The following is a 9737-nucleotide window of genomic DNA, read 5'->3' on the forward strand; positions in this document are numbered from 1 at the left end:
CGTGTCCCGACTATCTAATACCCGTCATTCGGCTAAAGCAAGTGCGAGGGAGATGAATATATAACTTTTTTTTGATTGCGTATAACTTTTTAATGAATGTTCCGATTTGAAAAATGTCTTCTACATTTCGATAGGTATAAATATGCACAACAAAATTGCATTTATACTTCACGGAAATCTTTAAAGGTGTGGGCGCAGGACACATTTTAAAATAGTTAGTGGGCGATTGTGGGCGTTAGAGGGGGCGTGGCACTCGGCTGAAATAAACTTGCGCTGCGTAGGAAGCCCAAGAATATGTGTGGGAAATCTCAACCTTCTAGCTTTTGTTGTTTCCGAGATCTTATCAAGGCCAAAACAAAACTAAAACACGTGCTTAAAATAATAGGGAATATTTTAATAGTTAGTTAATGTTTCAATAAACAAAATTATAAAATATGCACTTTAAAAAAAAAAATCCTATCCGAAATGCGAAACATATTTACAAGGGAATAAGGCTCATCAAAAAAACTTACAAATAAATGCCTGCAAACTTATGAGAATGTGTGAAGGCAAAGTTAAATTGGGTAAGAAGAAATCCTTTTTATAAGTCATGTGTCTTCTAAACACCTAAATTGACCAAAAACATGGTACCAAAACATCCATTTATTGAGCATGGACCTAGTATTAACAAAGGCTTGTTTTTCCTTCTTGAAGTAAGATCAATACGGATGGATACATAGTTCATGAATCATCCTATGATGTAAATAGTGATACGGTAGTAATTCGTAGCTTAAACTAAATACAAAATACTTCTTAAATGAATCTTTGACCAATTAAATCCGGCCAGGATCTCGGTCAGGATAGCAAAGAAAGAGTTCGAAAGTACTCAGTAAGTAGTATACATTGACTTGGGTACTCGCTTGACCATAACACAACTAAAAATCTTGGAGTTTTTTTTTAAAGACAGTTTATACAGTTAATATAAAAGGTCTTAAATCATTTCCGAATAAATTTGAAAATAAATCATGACTTTTGGGCCCCAATTCCCTTATAGATAGGGTCCTGACTTCGACAAGAAAAAAGCCGGAATAGTTTGCTAGGGCGGGCCGAATGAGAAAATATTAGAAAGTCCATTTAATGACGAGTGTAATAATTTTTCGTCACAAATGTTGATATCAGAACTTTTGTATGTTGAAGGTGCGATCGTCACTAGTTTTTTACCTCGTTAAGAGGTGTTTTTATTTGATTATTATTAGAAAAAATCGCGGTTCATTTATTTAATTTTTATTTCCGGTTTTCATTATTAAAATGCAATTTCAGACTAAAGGATCCTCCTCTTAAGAACTCGCGGTTTATTTATTTTTGATCATTGAGTTGAGTTGCCTCCCATGTCTAGAAAGACACCAATTCTTAGTCAAAAACATTCACGGCTTCTTAAGAATTTTTTTAAAATATATAATGAGAAAATACTTATGTAAAATAATAGAACAAACCTTTGTTCCATACCATTTTTTGGTACTAAAGAAGAACAAATTCCTCCTCCTCTGAAGAATTCCAGGTTGCTTTTTTTTTGATCCTTTGCCAAAATTGCTCAAACGGTCTTCGTTTTGTTTGTTGTTGGTATTAAAAGAACGAGAGTTCCTCCTTTCCCCAAGAAATGTGTGTCCGTCCAAGTGATGTTCTTAAATGTTTACTAAGTGTAAAATCCAATGCAGAAGGTTTGGACAACATTAGCCCCAAATTCGTAAAAATATTGGCACCAAAGTTAATTTATCACATCTCCCCGAAGTGTGGAAAAGGGCTAAGATACTCCCGATTCCTAAAACTAAAAATGAATTTCGACCAATATCAATACTCCCATTTCTGTCCAAGTCATTTGAACGCCTGGTTGCCCAGCAAATTCAGTTACACCTGGAAAATAATTGTATCCTCAGCAACAAGCAATCTGGGTTCAAAAAGAATAGAAGCTGTACTACTGCCATCTTGAAGATTTCTGAAGACATACGCCAGCAGATTGACGAAAGTAAAGTGACACTGTTAACCCTTCTTGACTTTAGCAAAGCTTTTGACTCTATTGACCATGTGATTCTGTGTACTAAACTGCGAACGCTGTATAATTTTTCTCCATGTGCAATAAAGCTTCTCCAAACCTACCTTACAAACAGATTGCAGGCAGTTGTCTCGGGAAATCTCACATCTGATCTCTTGCCCCTCGCACAGGGGGTCCCACAAGGGTCAGTCTTAGGCCCTTTGCTCTTCTCCTTATACATAAATGACCTTTCCAAATGTTTGTCTGACTGTGATGTACACCTTTATGCAGATGATGTCCAGCTTTATGTAAGTCGTCCCTTAGTCCAAATTAATGAATGTATTAGAATTAGCAACAATGAAATCCAAAAAATAAGTAATTGGGCGGACGCGAACGGACTGCATCTAAATCCCAGTAAAACAAAATGCTTATTCATATACAAAAGACATATAAACACAATTTTACTTCCAAAAGTTAATGTTAACAACGTAGCTATTAATTATGTTGAAAGGGCCACAAATCTTGGCATAGAATTTAACTCAACGCTGACGTGGGATGACCATATTACTAAGGCCACTGGGAAAACCTATGCTATACTTAGGCAGCTTTCTATAACCCGGAATCTTATACCTCAGAACATCAGAATGTTAGTAGCTAAAGCTTGCGTAATACCAACTCTATTTTACGGACTTGAAATTTTTGCATCCTCCGACGCATCAAGTTTGCGAAAGCTGAAAGTTGCGTTTAACTCAATAGCTCGATATATTTTTAACTTGGATCGCACAGCGCATGTAACAGCTTACTCCTCAAAGATTTTCGAGCTAAGTTTTGAGTCCTGGATTAAGTTTAGAACTCTTCTATTTTTACATAAGTTGATATCCAGAAAGGAACCAAAGTACCTAACTGAACTCTTGCAAATGTCAGTCTCTGCCAGAACCAATAATATTATATCTAAACGTTTAAAACTAGGATCGGCAGAAAAACACTTCTTCATTCAAACTGTTCGCTACTGGAATGATCTTCCAAATAATTTAAAAATCATTAAAAATGAAACCCAATTTAAAACTAAATTATTTTCTCACCTTCTTGGCACACTCTAATTTTAACTTTTAACTTTAATTCTAGCTTTAATTCCTTATGTTTGTTCACTTTTAAGATTTTTATTGTTAGTTTGTAAGACAAAATGATTAATGTTAAATGTTATATCTATAGTGACTGGTGCCATAATTAAAAGGCTCACCTTGCCTGTAGCACCAGGATAAAACTAAAAATAAATAAATAAATAAATCGCGGTTCTATCTTTTATTAATTTTTTGTTCTACTTTCTTTTTAAGAAAACAAGTTTATTTTTTAGATTTACACGCTAATCGATTTGGAATTTTAATACATGCTCAACCCAGTATGAAATTCTATATTTAAACTATATGTTTTGGACAAAGTACTAATGTTATGAAGAAAATTACGGTAAGGATTTGTGTCGAAAAATTAATTGTTTCTGTTCTGTGCAGCTGCACTCAAAAAACAAACAGCCCGAAATCGCCATTAAATCAAGAAATTCGCCATGAATTTCTGTCGATGGCGATTTACCGTATTTTTTAGAAAGGAATTTTCTAAAATTTAGAAAAAAATTTCTGAAAAGCAGAAATACTTTTCTAAAGTCAAGAAAAATTGCCATAGAATTCAGAAAATTTCCTAAAATCCAGAAAGTACTTTTGTTGAAAATATAATTTGTTTTTTTAAAATGAGAAAGGACTTTTTATATTTTCACAAAATTTTCTTTATTTTAATAAAATGTATACATATTTATTTTACTATTTGATTTCCTAAACAAGAAAGAGAAAAGAAAATAAACACGAAAGGAAGCTACCTTCGGCCAGCCGAAGCTTATATACCCTTGCAGATAAAGTAATGCTCACTCGGTGCAATTCCAGGGATTCCATATTCAGCGTTTCTATTTCAATTTTGTTTTTAAGTAGTCAAGAATCAAAACACCTTCTTCCTACAAAGTTACAATGAATTTTCTTATATTTGTTTGAATATTCCTATGGAAGCCTTAAGATATAGTGGTCCGATCCGGCTCGCTCCGTAGTCCGTAGTCAAGAATCAAAACTCCTACTTCCTACAAAGTTACAATGAATTTTCTTATATTTGTTTGAATATTCCTATGGGAGCCATAAGATATAGTGGTCCGATCCGTCTCGTTCCGACATATGTACGACCTGCAATTGAAACAAGAGAGAACGCTATAGTCGGGTTGGTGTCCCGACTATCTAATACCCGTCACTCAGCTAAAGGGAGTGCGAACGCTGTACTGGATAGTGCGAGGGAGATAGATATGTAAATTTTGATTGCGTATAACTTTTTAATGAATGGTCCGATTTGAAAAATGTCTTCTACATTTCGATAGGTATAAATATACACAACAAAATTGCATTTATACTTCTCGGAAATCTTTAAAGATGTGGGCGCAGGACCCATTTTAAAATCGTTAGTGGGCGATTGTGGGCGTTAGAGGGGGCGTGGCGCTCGGCTAAAATAAACTTGCGCTGCGTAGGAAGCCATAGAATATATGTGGGAAATCTCAACCTTCTAGCTTTTGTAGTTTCTGAGATCTCAGCGTTCACTCAAAAAAAAAACAGCCCGAAATCGACATTAAATCAAGAAATTCGCCATGAATTTCAGTCGATGGCGATTTACCGTATTTTTTAGAAAGGAATTTTCTAAAATTTAGAAAAAAATTTCTGAAAAAATTTCCATAAAATTGCAAAAATTTCCTTAAATCCAGAAAGTACTTTTCTTGAAAATATAATTTTTTTCTTAAAATAAGAAAGAACTTTTTTTTTTTAGAAAATTTTCTTTATTTTAATAAAATGTATACATATTTATTTTACTATTTTATTTCCTAAACAAGAAAGAGAAAAGAAAATAAAAAAGATGAAAAGAAAATTATTAATATTTCCTAAACAAAAAAGGAAAACAAAACAAAAAAGATAAAAACAAGAGAGAACGCTATAGTCGGGTGCCCCGACTATCAGATACCCGTTACTCAGCTAAAGGGAGTGCGAAAGAGATGGAGAAAAACTTTAATCCGCCGTAACTTTTTAACGAATGGTCCGATTTAAAAAATTTCTTCTACATTTCGATAGGTATTGATAAACACAATAAAACTGCATTTTTACTTTTCCAAAATATTGAAATTTTTAAAATCGTATATCAGCGATTGTGGGCGTTAGAGGGGGCGTGGCACCCTTTTGAAACAAACTTGCGCTGCGTAGGAACTCCTAGAATCTGCATGCAAAATGTCAATCTTCTAGCTTTTATAGTTTCCGAGATCTCAGCGTTCATACAGACAGACAGACAGACAGACAGACAGACAGACAGACAGACAGACAGACAGACAGACGGACAGACAGACGGACAGACGGACATGGCTATATCGACTCGGCTAGTGATCCCGATCAAGAATATATATAGTTTATAGGGTCGGAAACGCTTCCTTCTACCTGTTACATACTTTTGCACGAATCTAATATACCCTTTTACTCTACGAGTAACGGGTATAATAAGATAACACTAGTTTACAAAATAAAATCGACCTCACCCTAATCGAAGGCAACCTTAATTTTCCGGTAAAGTACATCTCCCTGATTAAGAAATGGGCACTTATAATTTTTTGTATGGTGTCAATTTTTTTTTAAGTGTAAAAAACGTTTTTGGCCCTTTTTTATTTTTTATCTCGAGTTCTGGTAAACCGACTGAGGTCATCGATGACTCATTTTACAGGTAATATACTGCTCTTTAACTTTCTTATACACAGCATTGAGTTTCAGTCATTAGTTTAGAAGCCACACCTCGTCAAAGTTAAAAAATTTGAAAAAAATGCAAAAGTTTTGGCATAAATGGCTTCGTTAAAAATACACGCAAAAAAACCGAAATTAGTTTTATAACTTATTCTGGTAGATGGTACTTTGACAAAAAAAACAAGCTAATGATCATTAGAATCCACCAGAAAATGAATTTTATATCGATTTTTTAAGTTGGGCAAAACGGGTATTACAGCCCTGTTAGAGCCCTGTGAGAGACCTGTTGTCTCAGTTAACAGCTGTAAACGGCCAAAAAATCATGGTTGTCCCAAACTTAAAATATTCATATAAAATTCATTTCTGGTGGATTCTAATGATCATTAGCTTGTTTTTTTTGTCAAAGTACCATCTACCAGAATAAGTTTTAAAAATAATTTCGGTTTTTTTGCGTGTATTTTTAACGAAGCCATTTATGCCAAAACTTTTGCATTTTTTTCAAATTTTTTAACTTTGACGAGGTGTGGCTTCTAAACTAATGACTGAAACTCAATGCTGTGTATAAGAAAGTTAAAGAGCAGTATATTACCTGTAAAATGAGTCATCGATGACCTCAGTCGGTTTACCAGAACTCGAGATAAACAATAAAAAAGGGCCAAAAACGTTTTTTACATTGACACCATACAAAAAATTATAAGTGCCCATTTCTTAATCAGGGAGATGTACTTTACCGGAAAATTAAGGTTGCCTTCGATTAGGGTGAGGTCGATTTTATTTTGTAAACTAGTGTAATAAATATTTCCTAAAGAAAAAAGAGAAAAGAAAACAAAAAAAGATAATAATTACATTATAAATATTTCCTAAACAAAAAAGAGAAAAGAAAACAAAAAAGATAAAAAATTATTAATATTAATATTAATATTAAGTAGGTATTTAATATATTACCTATTATTAAAATTTACTTACTTACTGCCAAATTATCAACAATACCTGAAATTGAAATTATTCCTGCAATCGAAAATAAAAATTAATATTAGAGAAGGATGGTATTTGCGGCCTGCAATAGTATGCCCTTTGCTTACCATAAATTTTCACACACTTACCAAATTTATATTTAAATTTATTTAAATTGTTTACGTATTAATTCCCTCTTAGAGGGATCGCACTTTAACTTTCTTAAATAGGCTCAACACAAACTTATTACTTTGAATGCTCATCCAAAACTGAGCACAAGGGTTCAAACGCAACGCAAGCAACTCTCTCGCGAGAGACTGCATTTCCAAAACAAAAACGCAATAAAAGTTACAGCTACGCACAAGAAAATTCTCGATCATACGCACAAACACACATAAACATATACATACATACGCCAAAAACTGTCGTCGCAACGCGCCGCGGACTAACACCTTGTCTTCTTCTTTTTCGTTTCGAAGAAAGAGTGAGACGCATAAAAGAAATACAAAAAGTTTTTCTTAAATCTATGGTGATTTTCTAATTCTACTTTTCTGTTTTCAACAACATTTTTTTTTTAATTCAGAAAAATTCTTAAAATTTAGAAAAATTTACCGTAAATTTTATGGCGACTTTCTAGATTCTAGGAAAGGCTGAAGTACATGGCGATTTCGCCTTTTGGAGAGCAAACTAGGAAAAAACACCATTGATTTAAGAAAAAAAATCATTTTTCTAAATTTTAGAAAGGTTTTTCATAAAATTCTGTTTTTATGGTCTTTTTTCCTAGATTCAAGAAAACAATTTCTAAAATTCAGAAAATTTTCTAAAATTAAGAAAAAATTTCATTTTATGACAATTTTCTAAAATTTAGGAAAAAAATTGTTTGAGTGTTCATACAGACGGACAGACGGACATGGCTAGATCGACTCGGCTAGTGCCCCTGATCAAGAATATATATACTTTATGGGGTCGGAAACGCTTCCTTCTAGCTGTTACATACTTTTGCACGAATCTGATATACCCTTTTACTCTACGAGTAACGGGTATAAAAAGACCTTTGGGAAAGTCTCATCGCGATAGCTTTACAACTAAGAGACTAGTTTGCATAGAAACGGATAAACTACCACTATTCCTATGGGAGCCATAAGATATAGTGGTCCGATCTGGCTCGTTCCGACATATGTACTACCTGCAATAGAAAGAAGACTTTCGGGAAAGTAGCTTTAAAACTGAGGGACTAGTTCGCATAGAAACGGACAGACCGACAGACGGACAGACGGACATGGCTAGATAGACTCGGCTATTGGTGCTGATCAAGAATATATATACTTTATGTGGTGGGAAACGTCTCCTTCACTGCGTTGCAAACATCTGACTGAAATTATAATACCCTCTACAAGGGTATAAAAAGATAAAAAGAAAATTATTAATATTTCCTAAACATAAAAGATAATAAATATTTCCTAAACAAAAAAGAGAAAAGAAAACAAAAAAGATAAAAATAACATTATAAATATTTCCTAAGCAAAAAAGAGAAAAGAAAACAAAAAAGATAAAAATAAAATTATAAGTATTTATTATAATTATTTAATATATTACACAGGCCGGCAAAATGTGACATGGGTCGATGTCCAGGCCTGCCACAATTTTATTTCGATAAATTAGGCTTTTCTAAGCATAAGTTGCCACTACTCCTATAATCCATCAGCTCTGGTATTTGCTGTATCTTTAATTTAAGAAAATCACAAAATTTCTTTGGCTTTTGGGATATATCTTTAAGAGTGGTCAAAACGACCGTATAAAAGAGACATGTAACTATTTAATTCCGAAAAGATTACCAAAATTAACCAATTTTGGTAGTTACATGTCTCTTTTATACGGTCGTTTTGGAAAATTAAATCTAACTCAACTACAAGAGGAGGTGGGCGCACTTAAAATTTTAAAGTCACAGCAAAGTTTAAAAATCTTCATTGAAATCAATTAAATAAAAATATTTTCTTCTACAATGCATTTTTGATCCAAAGACACCTTATGTCCTTAATTTTTAGGACACTCATCAGGTTTTTGTGAATTGTTTTGGTTTTTTTAAAATTGTTTTTCTTACTTCCTTTACAGTGACAATTCATAAACAGTGCCCAAAACTTGTCACTATTTTACGTAACACATAACTATTTTTGAGCACAAGTGACCCTTGCTTTAAAAATATTTATACATGGGCGTAAGTTAAAAGCTGGAGGGGGATTACACTTCAGGCATTTCAGCCCCCAAAGATTAGTAGGCTACGCTCATGTGCTTATATTCAAATCAAAACTACTTAGATCGGTTTGGGCACTGTTTTTGAATTGCACAAGAAAATTCTCGATCATACGAACAAACACACATAAACATATACATACATACGCCAAAAACTGTCGTCGCAACGCGCCGCGGACTAACCCCTTGTCTTCTTCTTTTTCGTTTCGAACAAAGAATGAGAAGCATAAAAAAAATACAAAAAGTTTTTCTTAAATCTATGGTGATTTTCTAATTCTACTATTCTGTTTTCAAGAAAACATTTTTTTTAATTCAGAAAAATGAAAAAATATGGCGACTTTCTAGATTCTAGGAAGGGCTGAAGTAAATTTTGTCTTAATTTAATGGCGAAATCGCCATTAATTTAAGAAAACTTTTGGAGAGCAAACTAGGAAAAACCACCATTGATTTAAGAAAAAAAAAACATTTTTCTAAATTTTAGAAAGGTTTTTCATAAAATTCGTTTCTATGGCCTTTTTTCCTAGATTTAAGAAAACAATTTCTAAAATTCAGAAAATTTTCTAAAATTAAGAAAAAATTTCATTTTATGTCGATTTTCCAAAATTTAGGAAAAAAAATTTTTTGAGTGTGATAACTTACGCAAGCAATAAGAATTTTAGGATTTTTTTATGCAAGTTTTTATATATTTCTTAAGTAGTTCGCTTAGGACAATATGGGCACTTCCA

This window comes from Drosophila takahashii, chromosome 2L (genome assembly GCF_030179915.1).
Source record: "Drosophila takahashii strain IR98-3 E-12201 chromosome 2L, DtakHiC1v2, whole genome shotgun sequence".
Taxonomy (NCBI): Eukaryota; Metazoa; Arthropoda; class Insecta; order Diptera; family Drosophilidae; genus Drosophila; species Drosophila takahashii.